The 21,773-nt window shown below is 39.9% G+C and overlaps 1 long non-coding RNA gene across 1 annotated transcript; it reads right to left on the minus strand.

The window, feature by feature from the left end:
* Positions 1 to 18,719: 18,719 nt before the first annotated feature.
* On the minus strand, positions 18,720 to 21,508 carry LOC123490387. Its single transcript, XR_006660929.1, has 2 exons — positions 21,393 to 21,508; positions 18,720 to 20,882 (listed from the first exon to the last, which is right to left on the minus strand). It is a non-coding gene; the product is annotated as an uncharacterized LOC123490387 (long non-coding RNA).
* Positions 21,509 to 21,773: the final 265 nt, after the last annotated feature.

The following is a 21,773-nucleotide window of genomic DNA, read 5'->3' on the forward strand; positions in this document are numbered from 1 at the left end:
TGCCACGGGTGGATTTGCGAGCGGTTTGTTTGGTTCTGGCCATGGCGCTAGCTTCATTCTTAGACAGTCGGAGTATAGCCTCGAAATGCCCATGTGAAATGTATAAAGCCGGCAGTGGCATCTGCTGATTGGACACCATCTCCCCACCACCCCGATTGGCCCGTTACGGAGGCCTCCTCTGTCGGCTATCGGAAGGGATGCTTTGCTTCTCTTTTTTTTTGACCGCGGACCCAAAACAGTACACTGCGCACCCAAAACAATACACTGCGCCCCCATAAAACACACTGTACGCCAAAAAACAATACACTTTGCGTGCGCCCGCAATAATACACTGCGCGCCCAAAACAATAGATCACTGCTGGCCTTTACACGCAATAATAGTCGCCATAGTCAAGAGTGAAATCTTGTGTTATAATTTAATGCTAGCCTGCTATGGCAAACGAGGCCAATAGTACACTGCGCGGATGCAACTGCACACTGCGCGCAGGCAAAAGCACAATGTGCGCGCAAAAGTACACTGCCGGCCCTTTATGCGCAATAATAGTCGCTGAAGTCAAGAGTGAAATCTTGTGTTATAATTTAATGCTAGCCTGCTATGGCAAACGAGGCCAATAGTACACTGCGCGGATGCAACTGCACACTGCGCGCAGGCAAAAGCACAATGTGCGCGCAAAAGTACACTGCCGGCCCTTTATGCGCAATAATAGTCGCTGAAGTCAAGAGTGAAATCTTATGTTCTAATCTAATGCCAGCCTGCTATGGCGAACGATGCCAATAGTCCACTGCGCGCAGGCATTAGGACACTGCCGCGCGATAATATTCGCCAAAGTCAAGAGTAAAATCTTTTGTTCTAATCACCACATGTTCAGTAATGGCATTTCCCCCCTTTATTCAAATTACAACCTCTCACTTTCAGTTATTTGAAATGAAATAATCTCTCAAATATCACTATATCTAAAACAAGCCATAGAAAGTTGGTTGCAATTTCAATTAAATCATCCAGAAACGACAGAACAAACTCAAATACACTAATAGGAGAAAATATATATTTATTGATATTGTATGTTGTATAGCCTTACTTGTTGGTATCTCAGACGACCAGAACCTTAATAATAATCACCATACTTACTTCACATAGCACGGACATATAGTAGACTACTGACACTCACTCCTATGGAATGGGTATGGGGACTGGACACGCCGGGACCCAGACCCTACTGTTGTCGATCACACATATTAATGTCGTGTTCAGGGTGCTATCAGAGTTATCGGAAATACCTAGTTCCGACTGGGAAGTTTCACTTGAATGACCCTCCAAGTAGGAATTACAAGTGAGAAATAGTGAAAATGTTGTTGCCAATCTTATTGGTTTAAGAATTGTTCCGACTTCAAAACCACTTGAACACAATCATGTGGGAGTTACAACTTCCCATTTTCCACGAGAATGTGAAGTTGGCATAATACAGCATTCAAGTGCTAGTCGGTACTAGGAAACGGACATTTCTGACTTGCTAACTGGTTGAACGCGTTACAATAGCCTAAGTATATAATATGATTGACATAACCACAATAGAAAGGCCTTGGAAGTGCCATAAGTGAAAGCCGACATATTTCATTATTTTTACATTAACCTCTTTAACATGTATTAAATGAATAATGAAGAAAATTGTGTAATTTAGACTCTACGAAATATGAAATGCATTATGAAGAAAATCGTGTACTGTTGCCTACACGGAAAAGGGGGCTTTCTGACCAAAAGTGCACCAGTATCCCAAAGTATTAATCGAAATCAAGCATAGAAAACAGCGTTAGCATTAATAAAACAATTTTTCCCACGAATTAAGTTGCACGTAAATGTGTGTATTTTCTCACAAATGATGTTCAGAAAATCTCAAACAGTACATAGGCATACAACTACAATGTTTGAAACATTATTAAATAAAGACAACATTTCTGTATATTCATAACGTTTAATTAGCCATAATAAAGAAAATAAAGAAAAATAGGCTATCCGTTTATGGTTGTTGTGTGTTAAATTGCTGTCTTTTCGCACGAATTAAGTAGCACATAAATTCGTGTCTTTTCACACAGAAACGCACGAAATCTGATGAAATACATTATGCTACCTGTGGTTTTCTCGAGCACGGTTATATGTCAGACATTTAAACGGCGACGGATAGCGGAAAGCAAACCCCGTATTGAGTCAATACTGTCATCGATTGGTAAACATAATCCTTAACGTAAATATCCCAGGTTCGTACACAACGATTTTCCTTACATGTTGACTTTGCGCGCAGCCTTGGCGGCGAGCTGCATCCTGTAGGCTTTGCCACGGGTGGATTTGCGAGCGGTTTGCTTGGTTCTGGCCATGGCGCTAGCTTCCTTCTTAGACAGTCGGAGTATAGCCTCGAAATGCCCATGTGAAATGTATAAAGCCGGCAGTGGCATCTGCTGATTGGACACCATCTCCCCACCACCCCGATTGGCCCGTTACGGAGGCCTCCTCTGTCGGCTATCGGAAGGGATGCTTTGCTTCTCTTTTTTTTGACCGCGCACCCAAAACAGTACACTGCGCACCCAAAACAATACACTGCGCGCCCATAAAACACACTGTACGCCAAAAAACAATACACTTTGCGTGCGCCCGCAATAATACACTGCGCGCCCAAAACAATAGATCACTGCTGGCCTTTACACGCAATAATAGTCGCCATAGTCAAGAGTGAAATCTTGTGTTATAATTTAATGCTAGCCTGCTATGGCAAACGAGGCCAATAGTACACTGCGCGGATGCAACTGCACACTGCGCGCAGGCAAAAGCACAATGTGCGCGCAAAAGTACACTGCCGGCCCTTTATGCGCAATAATAGTCGCTGAAGTCAAGAGTGAAATCTTATGTTCTAATCTAATGCCAGCCTGCTATGGCGAACGATGCCAATAGTCCACTGCGCGCAGGCATTAGGACACTGCCGCGCGATAATATTCGCCAAAGTCAAGAGTAAAATCTTTTGTTCTAATCACCACATGTTCAGTAATGGCATTTCCCCCCTTTATTCAAATTACAACCTCTCACTTTCAGTTATTTGAAATGAAATAATCTCTCAAATATCACTATATCTAAAACAAGCCATAGAAAGTTGGTTGCAATTTCAATTAAATCATCCAGAAACGACAGAACAAACTCAAATACACTAATAGGAGAAAATATATATTTATTGATATTGTATGTTGTATAGCCTTACTTGTTGGTATCTCAGACGACCAGAACCTTAATAATAATCACCATACTTACTTCACATAGCACGGACATATAGTAGACTACTGACACTCACTCCTATGGAATGGGTATGGGGACTGGACACGCCGGGACCCAGACCCTACTGTTGTCGATCACACATATTAATGTCGTGTTCAGGGTGCTATCAGAGTTATCGGAAATACCTAGTTCCGACTGGGAAGTTTCACTTGAATGACCCTCCAAGTAGGAATTACAAGTGAGAAATAGTGAAAATGTTGTTGCCAATCTTATTGGTTTAAGAATTGTTCCGACTTCAAAACCACTTGAACACAATCATGTGGGAGTTACAACTTCCCATTTTCCACGAGAATGTGAAGTTGGCATAATACAGCATTCAAGTGCTAGTCGGTACCAGGAAACGGACATTTCTGACTTGCTAACTGGTTGAACGCGTTACAATAGCCTAAGTATATAATATGATTGACATAACCACAATAGAAAGGCCTTGGAAGTGCCATAAGTGAAAGCCGACATATTTCATTATTTTTACATTAACCTCTTTAACATGTATTAAATGAATAATGAAGAAAATTGTGTAATTTAGACTCTACGAAATATGAAATGCATTATGAAGAAAATCGTGTACTGTTGCCTACACGGAAAAGGGGGCTTTCTGACCAAAAGTGCACCAGTATCCCAAAGTATTAATCGAAATCAAGCATAGAAAACAGCGTTAGCATTAATAAAACAATTTTTTCCCACGAATTAAGTTGCACGTAAATGTGTGTATTTTCTCACAAATGATGTTCAGAAAATCTCAAACAGTACATAGGCATACAACTACAATGTTTGAAACATTATTAAATAAAGACAACATTTCTGTATATTCATAACGTTTAATTAGCCATAATAAAGAAAATAAAGAAAAATAGGCTATCCGTTTATGGTTGTTGTGTGTTAAATTGCTGTCTTTTCGCACGAATTAAGTAGCACATAAATTCGTGTCTTTTCACACAGAAACGCACGAAATCTGATGAAATACATTATGCTACCTGTGGTTTTCTCGAGCACGGTTATATGTCAGACATTTAAACGGCGACGGATAGCGGAAAGCAAACCCCGTATTGAGTCAATACTGTCATCGATTGGTAAACATAATCCTTAACGTAAATATCCCAGGTTCGTACACAACGATTTTCCTTACATGTTGACTTTGCGCGCAGCCTTGGCGGCGAGCTGCATCCTGTAGGCTTTGCCACGGGTGGATTTGCGAGCGGTTTGCTTGGTTCTGGCCATGGCGCTAGCTTCCTTCTTAGACAGTCGGAGTATAGCCTCGAAATGCCCATGTGAAATGTATAAAGCCGGCAGTGGCATCTGCTGATTGGACACCATCTCCCCACCACCCCGATTGGCCCGTTACGGAGGCCTCCTCTGTCGGCAATCGGAAGGGATGCTTTGCTTCTCTTTTTTTTGACCGCGCACCCAAAACAGTACACTGCGCACCCAAAACAATACACTGCGCGCCCATAAAACACACTGTACGCCAAAAAACAATACACTTTGCGTGCGCCCGCAATAATACACTGCGCGCCCAAAACAATAGATCACTGCTGGCCTTTACACGCAATAATAGTCGCCATAGTCAAGAGTGAAATCTTGTGTTATAATTTAATGCTAGCCTGCTATGGCAAACGAGGCCAATAGTACACTGCGCGGATGCAACTGCACACTGCGCGCAGGCAAAAGCACAATGTGCGCGCAAAAGTACACTGCCGGCCCTTTATGCGCAATAATAGTCGCTGAAGTCAAGAGTGAAATCTTATGTTCTAATCTAATGCCAGCCTGCTATGGCGAACGATGCCAATAGTCCACTGCGCGCAGGCATTAGGACACTGCCGCGCGATAATATTCGCCAAAGTCAAGAGTAAAATCTTTTGTTCTAATCACCACATGTTCAGTAATGGCATTTTCCCCCTTTATTCAAATTACAACCTCTCACTTTCAGTTATTTGAAATGAAATAATCTCTCAAATATCACTATATCTAAAACAAGCCATAGAAAGTTGGTTGCAATTTCAATTAAATCATCCAGAAACGACAGAACAAACTCAAATACACTAATAGGAGAAAATATATATTTATTGATATTGTATGTTGTATAGCCTTACTTGTTGGTATCTCAGACGACCAGAACCTTAATAATAATCACCATACTTACTTCACATAGCACGGACATATAGTAGACTACTGACACTCACTCCTATGGAATGGGTATGGGGACTGGACACGCCGGGACCCAGACCCTACTGTTGTCGATCACACATATTAATGTCGTGTTCAGGGTGCTATCAGAGTTATCGGAAATACCTAGTTCCGACTGGGAAGTTTCACTTGAATGACCCTCCAAGTAGGAATTACAAGTGAGAAATAGTGAAAATGTTGTTGCCAATCTTATTGGTTTAAGAATTGTTCCGACTTCAAAACCACTTGAACACAATCATGTGGGAGTTACAACTTCCCATTTTCCACGAGAATGTGAAGTTGGCATAATACAGCATTCAAGTGCTAGTCGGTACTAGGAAACGGACATTTCTGACTTGCTAACTGGTTGAACGCGTTACAATAGCCTAAGTATATAATATGATTGACATAACCACAATAGAAAGGCCTTGGAAGTGCCATAAGTGAAAGCCGACATATTTCATTATTTTTACATTAACCTCTTTAACATGTATTAAATGAATAATGAAGAAAATTGTGTAATTTAGACTCTACGAAATATGAAATGCATTATGAAGAAAATCGTGTACTGTTGCCTACACGGAAAAGGGGGCTTTCTGACCAAAAGTGCACCAGTGTCCCAAAGTATTAATCGAAATCAAGCATAGAAAACAGCGTTAGCATTAATAAAACAATTTTTCCCACGAATTAAGTTGCACGTAAATGTGTGTATTTTCTCACAAATGATGTTCAGAAAATCTCAAACAGTACATAGGCATACAACTACAATGTTTGAAACATTATTAAATAAAGACAACATTTCTGTATATTCATAACGTTTAATTAGCCATAATAAAGAAAATAAAGAAAAATAGGCTATCCGTTTATGGTTGTTGTGTGTTAAATTGCTGTCTTTTCGCACGAATTAAGTAGCACATAAATTCGTGTCTTTTCACACAGAAACGCACGAAATCTGATGAAATACATTATGCTACCTGTGGTTTTCTCGAGCACGGTTATATGTCAGACATTTAAACGGCGACGGATAGCGGAAAGCAAACCCCGTATTGAGTCAATACTGTCATCGATTGGTAAACATAATCCTTAACGTAAATATCCCAGGTTCGTACACAACGATTTTCCTTACATGTTGACTTTGCGCGCAGCCTTGGCGGCGAGCTGCATCCTGTAGGCTTTGCCACGGGTGGATTTGCGAGCGGTTTGCTTGGTTCTGGCCATGGCGCTAGCTTCCTTCTTAGACAGTCGGAGTATAGCCTCGAAATGCCCATGTGAAATGTATAAAGCCGGCAGTGGCATCTGCTGATTGGACACCATCTCCCCACCACCCCGATTGGCCCGTTACGGAGGCCTCCTCTGTCGGCTATCGGAAGGGATGCTTTGCTTCTCTTTTTTTTGACCGCGCACCCAAAACAGTACACTGCGCACCCAAAACAATACACTGCGCGCCCATAAAACACACTGTACGCCAAAAAACAATACACTTTGCGTGCGCCCGCAATAATACACTGCGCGCCCAAAACAATAGATCACTGCTGGCCTTTACACGCAATAATAGTCGCCATAGTCAAGAGTGAAATCTTGTGTTATAATTTAATGCTAGCCTGCTATGGCAAACGAGGCCAATAGTACACTGCGCGGATGCAACTGCACACTGCGCGCAGGCAAAAGCACAATGTGCGCGCAAAAGTACACTGCCGGCCCTTTATGCGCAATAATAGTCGCTGAAGTCAAGAGTGAAATCTTGTGTTATAATTTAATGCTAGCCTGCTATGGCGAACGATGCCAATAGTCCACTGCGCGCAGGCATTAGGACACTGCCGCGCGATAATATTCGCCAAAGTCAAGAGTAAAATCTTTTGTTCTAATCACCACATGTTCAGTAATGGCATTTCCCCCCTTTATTCAAATTACAACCTCTCACTTTCAGTTATTTGAAATGAAATAATCTCTCAAATATCACTATATCTAAAACAAGCCATAGAAAGTTGGTTGCAATTTCAATTAAATCATCCAGAAACGACAGAACAAACTCAAATACACTAATAGGAGAAAATATATATTTATTGATATTGTATGTTGTATAGCCTTACTTGTTGGTATCTCAGACGACCAGAACCTTAATAATAATCACCATACTTACTTCACATAGCACGGACATATAGTAGACTACTGACACTCACTCCTATGGAATGGGTATGGGGACTGGACACGCCGGGACCCAGACCCTACTGTTGTCGATCACACATATTAATGTCGTGTTCAGGGTGCTATCAGAGTTATCGGAAATAACTAGTTCCGACTGGGAAGTTTCACTTGAATGACCCTCCAAGTAGGAATTACAAGTGAGAAATAGTGAAAATGTTGTTGCCAATCTTATTGGTTTAAGAATTGTTCCGACTTCAAAACCACTTGAACACAATCATGTGGGAGTTACAACTTCCCATTTTCCACGAGAATGTGAAGTTGGCATAATACAGCATTCAAGTGCTAGTCGGTACTAGGAAACGGACATTTCTGACTTGCTAACTGGTTGAACGCGTTACAATAGCCTAAGTATATAATATGATTGACATAACCACAATAGAAAGGCCTTGGAAGTGCCATAAGTGAAAGCCGACATATTTCATTATTTTTACATTAACCTCTTTAACATGTATTAAATGAATAATGAAGAAAATTGTGTAATTTAGACTCTACGAAATATGAAATGCATTATGAAGAAAATCGTGTACTGTTGCCTACACGGAAAAGGGGGCTTTCTGACCAAAAGTGCACCAGTGTCCCAAAGTATTAATCGAAATCAAGCATAGAAAACAGCGTTAGCATTAATAAAACAATTTTTCCCACGAATTAAGTTGCACGTAAATGTGTGTATTTTCTCACAAATGATGTTCAGAAAATCTCAAACAGTACATAGGCATACAACTACAATGTTTGAAACATTATTAAATAAAGACAACATTTCTGTATATTCATAACGTTTAATTAGCCATAATAAAGAAAATAAAGAAAAATAGGCTATCCGTTTATGGTTGTTGTGTGTTAAATTGCTGTCTTTTCGCACGAATTAAGTAGCACATAAATTCGTGTCTTTTCACACAGAAACGCACGAAATCTGATGAAATACATTATGCTACCTGTGGTTTTCTCGAGCACGGTTATATGTCAGACATTTAAACGGCGACGGATAGCGGAAAGCAAACCCCGTATTGAGTCAATACTGTCATCGATTGGTAAACATAATCCTTAACGTAAATATCCCAGGTTCGTACACAACGATTTTCCTTACATGTTGACTTTGCGCGCAGCCTTGGCGGCGAGCTGCATCCTGTAGGCTTTGCCACGGGTGGATTTGCGAGCGGTTTGCTTGGTTCTGGCCATGGCGCTAGCTTCCTTCTTAGACAGTCGGAGTATAGCCTCGAAATGCCCATGTGAAATGTATAAAGCCGGCAGTGGCATCTGCTGATTGGACACCATCTCCCCACCACCCCGATTGGCCCGTTACGGAGGCCTCCTCTGTCGGCTATCGGAAGGGATGCTTTGCTTCTCTTTTTTTTGACCGCGCACCCAAAACAGTACACTGCGCACCCAAAACAATACACTGCGCGCCCATAAAACACACTGTACGCCAAAAAACAATACACTTTGCGTGCGCCCGCAATAATACACTGCGCGCCCAAAACAATAGATCACTGCTGGCCTTTACACGCAATAATAGTCGCCATAGTCAAGAGTGAAATCTTGTGTTATAATTTAATGCTAGCCTGCTATGGCAAACGAGGCCAATAGTACACTGCGCGGATGCAACTGCACACTGCGCGCAGGCAAAAGCACAATGTGCGCGCAAAAGTACACTGCCGGCCCTTTATGCGCAATAATAGTCGCTGAAGTCAAGAGTGAAATCTTATGTTCTAATCTAATGCCAGCCTGCTATGGCGAACGATGCCAATAGTCCACTGCGCGCAGGCATTAGGACACTGCCGCGCGATAATATTCGCCAAAGTCAAGAGTAAAATCTTTTGTTCTAATCACCACATGTTCAGTAATGGCATTTCCCCCCTTTATTCAAATTACAACCTCTCACTTTCAGTTATTTGAAATGAAATAATCTCTCAAATATCACTATATCTAAAACAAGCCATAGAAAGTTGGTTGCAATTTCAATTAAATCATCCAGAAACGACAGAACAAACTCAAATACACTAATAGGAGAAAATATATATTTATTGATATTGTATGTTGTATAGCCTTACTTGTTGGTATCTCAGACGACCAGAACCTTAATAATAATCACCATACTTACTTCACATAGCACGGACATATAGTAGACTACTGACACTCACTCCTATGGAATGGGTATGGGGACTGGACACGCCGGGACCCAGACCCTACTGTTGTCGATCACACATATTAATGTCGTGTTCAGGGTGCTATCAGAGTTATCGGAAATACCTAGTTCCGACTGGGAAGTTTCACTTGAATGACCCTCCAAGTAGGAATTACAAGTGAGAAATAGTGAAAATGTTGTTGCCAATCTTATTGGTTTAAGAATTGTTCCGACTTCAAAACCACTTGAACACAATCATGTGGGAGTTACAACTTCCCATTTTCCACGAGAATGTGAAGTTGGCATAATACAGCATTCAAGTGCTAGTCGGTACTAGGAAACGGACATTTCTGACTTGCTAACTGGTTGAACGCGTTACAATAGCCTAAGTATATAATATGATTGACATAACCACAATAGAAAGGCCTTGGAAGTGCCATAAGTGAAAGCCGACATATTTCATTATTTTTACATTAACCTCTTTAACATGTATTAAATGAATAATGAAGAAAATTGTGTAATTTAGACTCTACGAAATATGAAATGCATTATGAAGAAAATCGTGTACTGTTGCCTACACGGAAAAGGGGGCTTTCTGACCAAAAGTGCACCAGTGTCCCAAAGTATTAATCGAAATCAAGCATAGAAAACAGCGTTAGCATTAATAAAACAATTTTTCCCACGAATTAAGTTGCACGTAAATGTGTGTATTTTCTCACAAATGATGTTCAGAAAATCTCAAACAGTACATAGGCATACAACTACAATGTTTGAAACATTATTAAATAAAGACAACATTTCTGTATATTCATAACGTTTAATTAGCCATAATAAAGAAAATAAAGAAAAATAGGCTATCCGTTTATGGTTGTTGTGTGTTAAATTGCTGTCTTTTCGCACGAATTAAGTAGCACATAAATTCGTGTCTTTTCACACAGAAACGCACGAAATCTGATGAAATACATTATGCTACCTGTGGTTTTCTCGAGCACGGTTATATGTCAGACATTTAAACGGCGACGGATAGCGGAAAGCAAACCCCGTATTGAGTCAATACTGTCATCGATTGGTAAACATAATCCTTAACGTAAATATCCCAGGTTCGTACACAACGATTTTCCTTACATGTTGACTTTGCGCGCAGCCTTGGCGGCGAGCTGCATCCTGTAGGCTTTGCCACGGGTGGATTTGCGAGCGGTTTGCTTGGTTCTGGCCATGGCGCTAGCTTCCTTCTTAGACAGTCGGAGTATAGCCTCGAAATGCCCATGTGAAATGTATAAAGCCGGCAGTGGCATCTGCTGATTGGACACCATCTCCCCACCACCCCGATTGGCCCGTTACGGAGGCCTCCTCTGTCGGCTATCGGAAGGGATGCTTTGCTTCTCTTTTTTTTTGACCGCGCACCCAAAACAGTACACTGCGCACCCAAAACAATACACTGCGCGCCCATAAAACACACTGTACGCCAAAAAACAATACACTTTGCGTGCGCCCGCAATAATACACTGCGCGCCCAAAACAATAGATCACTGCTGGCCTTTACACGCAATAATAGTCGCCATAGTCAAGAGTGAAATCTTGTGTTATAATTTAATGCTAGCCTGCTATGGCAAACGAGGCCAATAGTACACTGCGCGGATGCAACTGCACACTGCGCGCAGGCAAAAGCACAATGTGCGCGCAAAAGTACACTGCCGGCCCTTTATGCGCAATAATAGTCGCTGAAGTCAAGAGTGAAATCTTGTGTTCTAATCTAATGCCAGCCTGCTATGGCGAACGATGCCAATAGTCCACTGCGCGCAGGCATTAGGACACTGCCGCGCGATAATATTCGCCAAAGTCAAGAGTAAAATCTTTTGTTCTAATCACCACATGTTCAGTAATGGCATTTCCCCCCTTTATTCAAATTACAACCTCTCACTTTCAGTTATTTGAAATGAAATAATCTCTCAAATATCACTATATCTAAAACAAGCCATAGAAAGTTGGTTGCAATTTCAATTAAATCATCCAGAAACGACAGAACAAACTCAAATACACTAATAGGAGAAAATATATATTTATTGATATTGTATGTTGTATAGCCTTACTTGTTGGTATCTCAGACGACCAGAACCTTAATAATAATCACCATACTTACTTCACATAGCACGGACATATAGTAGACTACTGACACTCACTCCTATGGAATGGGTATGGGGACTGGACACGCCGGGACCCAGACCCTACTGTTGTCGATCACACATATTAATGTCGTGTTCAGGGTGCTATCAGAGTTATCGGAAATAACTAGTTCCGACTGGGAAGTTTCACTTGAATGACCCTCCAAGTAGGAATTACAAGTGAGAAATAGTGAAAATGTTGTTGCCAATCTTATTGGTTTAAGAATTGTTCCGACTTCAAAACCACTTGAACACAATCATGTGGGAGTTACAACTTCCCATTTTCCACGAGAATGTGAAGTTGGCATAATACAGCATTCAAGTGCTAGTCGGTACTAGGAAACGGACATTTCTGACTTGCTAACTGGTTGAACGCGTTACAATAGCCTAAGTATATAATATGATTGACATAACCACAATAGAAAGGCCTTGGAAGTGCCATAAGTGAAAGCCGACATATTTCATTATTTTTACATTAACCTCTTTAACATGTATTAAATGAATAATGAAGAAAATTGTGTAATTTAGACTCTACGAAATATGAAATGCATTATGAAGAAAATCGTGTACTGTTGCCTACACGGAAAAAGGGGGCTTTCTGACCAAAAAGTGCACCAGTGTCCCAAAGTATTAATCGAAATCAAGCATAGAAAACAGCGTTAGCATTAATAAAACAATTTTTCCCACGAATTAAGTTGCACGTAAATGTGTGTATTTTCTCACAAATGATGTTCAGAAAATCTCAAACAGTACATAGGCATACAACTACAATGTTTGAAACATTATTAAATAAAGACAACATTTCTGTATATTCATAACGTTTAATTAGCCATAATAAAGAAAATAAAGAAAAATAGGCTATCCGTTTATGGTTGTTGTGTGTTAAATTGCTGTCTTTTCGCACGAATTAAGTAGCACATAAATTCGTGTCTTTTCACACAGAAACGCACGAAATCTGATGAAATACATTATGCTACCTGTGGTTTTCTCGAGCACGGTTATATGTCAGACATTTAAACGGCGACGGATAGCGGAAAGCAAACCCCGTATTGAGTCAATACTGTCATCGATTGGTAAACATAATCCTTAACGTAAATATCCCAGGTTCGTACACAACGATTTTCCTTACATGTTGACTTTGCGCGCAGCCTTGGCGGCGAGCTGCATCCTGTAGGCTTTGCCACGGGTGGATTTGCGAGCGGTTTGCTTGGTTCTGGCCATGGCGCTAGCTTCCTTCTTAGACAGTCGGAGTATAGCCTCGAAATGCCCATGTGAAATGTATAAAGCCGGCAGTGGCATCTGCTGATTGGACACCATCTCCCCACCACCCCGATTGGCCCGTTACGGAGGCCTCCTCTGTCGGCTATCGGAAGGGATGCTTTGCTTCTCTTTTTTTTGACCGCGCACCCAAAACAGTACACTGCGCGCCCAAAACAATACACTGCGCGCCCATAAAACACACTGTACGCCAAAAAACAATACACTTTGCGTGCGCCCGCAATAATACACTGCGCGCCCAAAACAATAGATCACTGCTGGCCTTTACACGCAATAATAGTCGCCATAGTCAAGAGTGAAATCTTGTGTTATAATTTAATGCTAGCCTGCTATGGCAAACGAGGCCAATAGTACACTGCGCGGATGCAACTGCACACTGCGCGCAGGCAAAAAGCACAATGTGCGCGCAAAAGTACACTGCCGGCCCTTTATGCGCAATAATAGTCGCTGAAGTCAAGAGTGAAATCTTGTGTTATAATTTAATGCTAGCCTGCTATGGCAAACGAGGCCAATAGTCCACTGCGCGCAGGCATTAGGACACTGCCGCGCGATAATATTCGCCAAAGTCAAGAGTAAAATATTTTGTTCTAATCACCACATGTTCAGTAATGGCATTTCCCCCCTTTATTCAAATTACAACCTCTCACTTTCAGTTATTTGAAATGAAATAATCTCTCAAATATCACTATATCTAAAACAAGCCATAGAAAGTTGGTTGCAATTTCAATTAAATCATCCAGAAACGACAGAACAAACTCAAATACACTAATAGGAGAAAATATATATTTATTGATATTGTATGTTGTATAGCCTTACTTGTTGGTATCTCAGACGACCAGAACCTTAATAATAATCACCATACTTACTTCACATAGCACGGACATATAGTAGACTACTGACACTCACTCCTATGGAATGGGTATGGGGACTGGACACGCCGGGACCCAGACCCTACTGTTGTCGATCACACATATTAATGTCGTGTTCAGGGTGCTATCAGAGTTATCGGAAATACCTAGTTCCGACTGGGAAGTTTCACTTGAATGACCCTCCAAGTAGGAATTACAAGTGAGAAATAGTGAAAATGTTGTTGCCAATCTTATTGGTTTAAGAATTGTTCCGACTTCAAAACCACTTGAACACAATCATGTGGGAGTTACAACTTCCCATTTTCCACGAGAATGTGAAGTTGGCATAATACAGCATTCAAGTGCTAGTCGGTACTAGGAAACGGACATTTCTGACTTGCTAACTGGTTGAACGCGTTACAATAGCCTAAGTATATAATATGATTGACATAACCACAATAGAAAGGCCTTGGAAGTGCCATAAGTGAAAGCCGACATATTTCATTATTTTTACATTAACCTCTTTAACATGTATTAAATGAATAATGAAGAAAATTGTGTAATTTAGACTCTACGAAATATGAAATGCATTATGAAGAAAATCGTGTACTGTTGCCTACACGGAAAAGGGGGCTTTCTGACCAAAAGTGCACCAGTGTCCCAAAGTATTAATCGAAATCAAGCATAGAAAACAGCGTTAGCATTAATAAAACAATTTTTCCCACGAATTAAGTTGCACGTAAATGTGTGTATTTTCTCACAAATGATGTTCAGAAAATCTCAAACAGTACATAGGCATACAACTACAATGTTTGAAACATTATTAAATAAAGACAACATTTCTGTATATTCATAACGTTTAATTAGCCATAATAAAGAAAATAAAGAAAAATAGGCTATCCGTTTATGGTTGTTGTGTGTTAAATTGCTGTCTTTTCGCACGAATTAAGTAGCACATAAATTCGTGTCTTTTCACACAGAAACGCACGAAATCTGATGAAATACATTATGCTACCTGTGGTTTTCTCGAGCACGGTTATATGTCAGACATTTAAACGGCGACGGATAGCGGAAAGCAAACCCCGTATTGAGTCAATACTGTCATCGATTGGTAAACATAATCCTTAACGTAAATATCCCAGGTTCGTACACAACGATTTTCCTTACATGTTGACTTTGCGCGCAGCCTTGGCGGCGAGCTGCATCCTGTAGGCTTTGCCACGGGTGGATTTGCGAGCGGTTTGCTTGGTTCTGGCCATGGCGCTAGCTTCCTTCTTAGACAGTCGGAGTATAGCCTCGAAATGCCCATGTGAAATGTATAAAGCCGGCAGTGGCATCTGCTGATTGGACACCATCTCCCCACCACCCCGATTGGCCCGTTACGGAGGCCTCCTCTGTCGGCTATCGGAAGGGATGCTTTGCTTCTCTTTTTTTTGACCGCGCACCCAAAACAGTACACTGCGCACCCAGAAACAATACACTGCGCGCCCATAAAACACACTGTACGCCAAAAAACAATACACTTTGCGTGCGCCCGCAATAATACACTGCGCGCCCAAAACAATAGATCACTGCTGGCCTTTACACGCAATAATAGTCGCCATAGTCAAGAGTGAAATCTTGTGTTATAATTTAATGCTAGCCTGCTATGGCAAACGAGGCCAATAGTACACTGCGCGGATGCAACTGCACACTGCGCGCAGGCAAAAGCACAATGTGCGCGCAAAAGTACACTGCCGGCCCTTTATGCGCAATAATAGTCGCTGAAGTCAAGAGTGAAATCTTGTGTTATAATCTAATGCCAGCCTGCTATGGCAAACGAGGCCAATAGTCCACTGCGCGCAGGCATTAGGACACTGCCGCGCGATAATATTCGCCAAAGTCAAGAGTAAAATATTTTGTTCTAATCACCACATGTTCAGTAATGGCATTTCCCCCCTTTATTCAAATTACAACCTCTCACTTTCAGTTATTTGAAATGAAATAATCTCTCAAATATCACTATATCTAAAACAAGCCATAGAAAGTTGGTTGCAATTTCAATTAAATCATCCAGAAACGACAGAACAAACTCAAATACACTAATAGGAGAAAATATATATTTATTGATATTGTATGTTGTATAGCCTTACTTGTTGGTATCTCAGACGACCAGAACCTTAATAATAATCACCATACTTACTTCACATAGCACGGACATATAGTAGACTACTGACACTCACTCCTATGGAATGGGTATGGGGACTGGACACGCCGGGACCCAGACCCTACTGTTGTCGATCACACATATTAATGTCGTGTTCAGGGTGCTATCAGAGTTATCGGAAATAACTAGTTCCGACTGGGAAGTTTCACTTGAATGACCCTCCAAGTAGGAATTACAAGTGAGAAATAGTGAAAATGTTGTTGCCAATCTTATTGGTTTAAGAATTGTTCCGACTTCAAAACCACTTGAACACAATCATGTGGGAGTTACAACTTCCCATTTTCCACGAGAATGTGAAGTTGGCATAATACAGCATTCAAGTGCTAGTCGGTACTAGGAAACGGACATTTCTGACTTGCTAACTGGTTGAACGCGTTACAATAGCCTAAGTATATAATATGATTGACATAACCACAATAGAAAGGCCTTGGAAGTGCCATAAGTGAAAGCCGACATATTTCATTATTTTTACATTAACCTCTTTAACATGTATTAAATGAATAATGAAGAAAATTGTGTAATTTAGACTCTACGAAATATGAAATGCATTATGAAGAAAATCGTGTACTGTTGCCTACACGGAAAAGGGGCCTTTCTGACCAAAAGTGCACCAGTATCCCAAAGTATTAATCGAAATCAAGCATAGAAAACAGCGTTAACATTAATAAGGGTGGCAGGTAGGTTAGTGGGTAAGAGCGTTGTGCCAGTAACCGAAAGGTCGCTGGTTCTAGTCCCCGGGCCGACTAGGTGAAAAATCTGTCGATGTGCCCTTAAGCAAGGCACTTAACCCTAAATGCTCCTGTACGTCGCTCTGGATAAGAGCATCTGCTAAATGACTAAAATGTAATAAAACAATTTTTCCCACGTAAATGTGTGTATTTTCTCACAAATTATGTTCAGAAAATCTCAAACAGTACATAGGCATACAACTACAATGTTTGAAACATTATTAAATAAAGACAACATTTCTGTATATTCACAACTATAATAAAGAAAAAATAGGCTATCCGTTTATGGTTGTTGTGTGTAGCTTACTGGTTAAATTGGTGTCTTTTCGCACGAATTAAGTAGCACATAAATTCGTGTCTTTTCACACAGAAACGCACGAAATCTGCTGAAATACATTACGCTACCTGTGGCTTTCTCGAGCACGGTTATATGTCAGACATTTGAACGGCTACGGATAGCGGAAAGCAAACCCCGTATTGAGTCAATACTGTCATCTATTGGTAAACATAATCCTTAACGTAAATATCCCAGGTTAGTACACAACGATTTTCCTTGCATGTTTTGCTAGGTCCTGCAGGACATCACCCCCTTCATCTTCCTGGAATAAAAAAATCACACACAAACACAGACATTCTTTCAATGTTGGGAACACATTTTACATGAACATTTAAATCAAGATGGATTACGAGATGCCCAGGCTGATGCGCAAAGGCAACTATGCCGAGCGTGTGGGCGCTGTCGCACCAGTCTACCTGGCTGCCGTGCTCGAGTGCCTGACTGCTGAGATCCTGGAGTTGGCCGGAGACATTGCCCGTGCAAACAAGAAGCCTCACATTACACTGATTAACTCTATAGTATTATCCCAGTTTACGGTCTTGCCTACACCTAGCGAACAGTTTTTTAATTGATATGAAAAATAAATATTCCATTTGATTTGGAACAGCAAGCCAGACAAAATTAAACGGGCCTATTTATAAAATGAATATCAATAGAGAGGACAGAATTGATTAAATATTTTAAGCTTGGACCTACCACTAAAAGCTTCAGTCATACAAAAGTTATACTTAAATCCGAACTGGTTCTCTAGAAATGTGTAAGACTGTCTCACCACGTTCAATAAATGGCATTTCCCCCCCTTTATTCAGATTACAACCTCTCACTTTCAGTTATTTGAAATGAAATCAATTCTCAAATATCACTATATCTAAAACAAGCCATATAAAGTTGGATGCAATTTCAATTTAATCATCCAGAAACGACAGAACAAACTCAAATACACTAATAGAAAAATACATATGTCTTGATATTGTATAGCCTACTTGTTGGTATCTCAGACGACCAGAACCTTAATAATAATCACCATACTTACTTCACAAACAATAATTATACTAGCTGCCTGCACATAGCACAGACATATCACTGTAAACCCGAATAAGTAAGCAGAACTTTAAGAAAGTGAGGCAATCCGTTGCCACTGTTTTTTTGAGTTCATAAACTCAAACATTTGAGTATATCATTGCTTATATATTTGGAGTTCATGTTAAATGTAATTTTTAATTATAATTAAATGTACTGATTAAGCCAACTCAAACATTTTCAGTTTATGCTACTCAGAATATTTATTCATCTTTCTCATTGCAATATCTCAAGAGAACTTAATAATTTCAAGCATGAAAATGAAACATAAATATCCTGAGTTAACTTAACATTTATTCGTTTTTTCAATCAATCTTCTGATTACCCATAACTCAAAAGCATAGACTTGTTACAACTCAAAATCATTTACCACCAAACTTAAAATATTTGTGGCAACTGATTGCCTTAAAAATAATAAGTACTCTTGACTTAAAGGTCAAACAAAAAAACATCATCTATTCAGACGTTTAGTATAAACTTTTCTTGCCCAGTCTTTTAGCAAAAAAATATGAAATAAAAAAACATTAATAAAAAATAACAATTAACAAGTCTACTTCTGGGCATTTTGTTTATACTTTAAGATGAACTATGTAATAGTAGAACATATTCAAACTCAGAAAAGCTAAAATTACATTAAGAAAATATCATTATATCACAAATAGCTTATAAACTGTTAATACAACATTACCAGGAGGGCATCAGCAAGTCTTGGGTGGTGACCAAACATTTGTTTAGAAAGATTATTTGCCCACACCTGTGCCTTTTAGCACAAAATGAAACAATCTATTTAATAATAATAGTAATATAACAATAATAGTAATACAAATAATTAAGAATTAAAAAGAGAATTAAATAAACAATTACAAAGCCACGCTTTTGGCCATCTGGTTGTAAACTTGCAGTGCAGCAATGTATAAACAAATTGCTTGTAAATTCTTCACAACTAAAACTGCTAAAATTTCAAAACGGTACATTAACATGTACAAAGGCAGTGTTTAGCCTTCCTTTGGCTATCTGGTTCAAATCTAGCAACTTCAGGGTGCACTGTATAGTTTTAGAAAATTAATTCAAACTCGAAAAGCAAAATTAACAATATTAATAAGACAATAAAAAGTATTTAACCATTTCCATAACTGAATAAACATCCCATCCTCAGAAGAAAATAAAGTCCCTATAACACTGTTTCCAACTAGAAAGGTGGCTACTTTAAAGTAAAGTAGCCTGAAACTTTGAGGACAGTTTATTTATTTATGAAAATGTATCAATGAAGAGCTTTCCTTTCTGATAAAAATGTACTTCCCAAAGCTATATAGTACACCTTTTAAAAACAAAATGCCATAGTGTATAAATATGGAGGATATATTTATTCATAATTCAAATTGAAAGTCCAAAGAGAAAAAGAAGCAAGATCAAATTAATAGTATTATTTTACTACGCTACTAGGAAAAATCATGCCATAATTAAATGTATGATGTAAAAGCTTAAAATGGAAATACTTCAATTAAAATCTAAAATATAATTGTTTTATTTTAGCCTTTCCCCTTTATAATTTTCAATTCGACATTTTATCTTTTGAATTTTACGTTTTACATTTGACATTGACATTTTCAGATTCACCTTTTACATTTTGATTTAAGCTTTTCATTTAGAAGTGACAGGTGTCAATTTAAATGAGGAGGCATGGCCCAACTGCTGGTGGGAGGGTCTGAAACGACTTCCAGCTGACAGTTGAAGCTTTGCATTTTAAATTTGACTTTTTAAATTTAATTATGGCATGATTTTTCCTAGTAGTGTAGTAAAATAATAATATTTTTAATTTGATGTCGCTTCGTTTTCCCTTTGGCCTTTCAATTTGAATTATGAATAAAAATATCCTCCATATATAAACACTTAATTCAACCCTGAATTTCAGTTTAACAACAATTAAATGTACATTAAAACGTACAAAGACACTGTGTACTTTGTGCCATTTGGCTGAAAACCCGTTGAGTAGAGCAGCAACTTTAACATAAACAGTTGAACAGTATTCAACATGGACCTGACATGACATATTCTCATTATGGACTATGCTCTAACAGAGTGAGCCATCAGAATCCACCACTCCTTTTTGGATCTTCAGTTACACATACAACATCAGCTCATTTTTAAGATTCTGCAGCTTGGGTGACAGTTTAGAGTCATCAAGACCAAGTAAGATTTTCTGTGTGAACTCAAAAGTGTTTGTCAGTCCCTTGGGATAGCTGAGATGTAGTGCATAAATCAGGCCGAACATTACCAGGAAGGCATCAGCAAGCCTGGGGAGATTGACAACCACATCACCCTCTAGGACGACAGAGACTCTCACTGGGTGGTAGTGAACTGGGCTTGTGGCATCATCACTGACTGTTGTAAGGAGGACCACTGATGCATCCCACAGGTCTGGCTCATCCATATCATCCTTTAAAAAATGAAAGGGAGAACATAATACTAATCACATTTACTGAAACTAGGTGGCAATTTTGATTACAGTTGGATGTAGGGGTGGAACGGTACATGTATTTGTATTGAACCGAAATGGTACGGGCGTCTCGGTACGGTACATGAATTTACACGGAGAATACACAGTATAAAAATAAATAAAAATTGAGTGCAAATTAATTAATGTAATGCGGAACTACTGTTAGACAAGCGGTTCTTTAGGGACACCTAATCTGTAGCCCTGCCCTTAGCTCTGAAGCTCCCGAGCCCCGCCTACATGTCGAGTAAGTCAGTCCAGTCCAAATGAAGAGTCCACATGAAGCGAACTAGTCCCTTCCAAATACAACCAAACACGGACGTAGCTGTATCCCTTCTCGCCTCGACCACAAATGGCCTCCAGGCCCGTTTGATTCGCTGTTTGCTCCGGTATTAGCTGTTAGCTCCGCCGTTAGCTTCGCCGTTAGCGTGTGAAGCTAACACCAAAACTCACATCATCCCCTGTCACCTGCAGCTGGCCTTCCGTAACGACGAGGACCCAACATCCGGGCGGTGCTACTCCCCAAGAAGACCGAGAATGCCGTCAAAGCCAAGTAAATTCGCTACTGCGGCTTCAACTGCGACTACTCAACCCCCAAAGGCTATTTTAAGTGCCAACCAATTGAGTGGGTGTATACACAAAGAACCAGACACCTGGATAGTACCCGTTGAGGTTCCCCCCGGAAGAGAAATGGTTTCTGACTGCAACAGTGAGTCCTACAACATCTTAATTATATCAACCCCCTCTCCACTAAGCACCCCAGTTATTTTAGGGACACATATCACTTCTTAGAAAATATCAAACACATAGCTGTTCCCTCCCAAACATATACAC

Source organism: Coregonus clupeaformis, unplaced genomic scaffold (genome assembly GCF_020615455.1).
Source record: "Coregonus clupeaformis isolate EN_2021a unplaced genomic scaffold, ASM2061545v1 scaf3796, whole genome shotgun sequence".
NCBI lineage: Eukaryota > Metazoa > Chordata > Actinopteri > Salmoniformes > Salmonidae > Coregonus > Coregonus clupeaformis.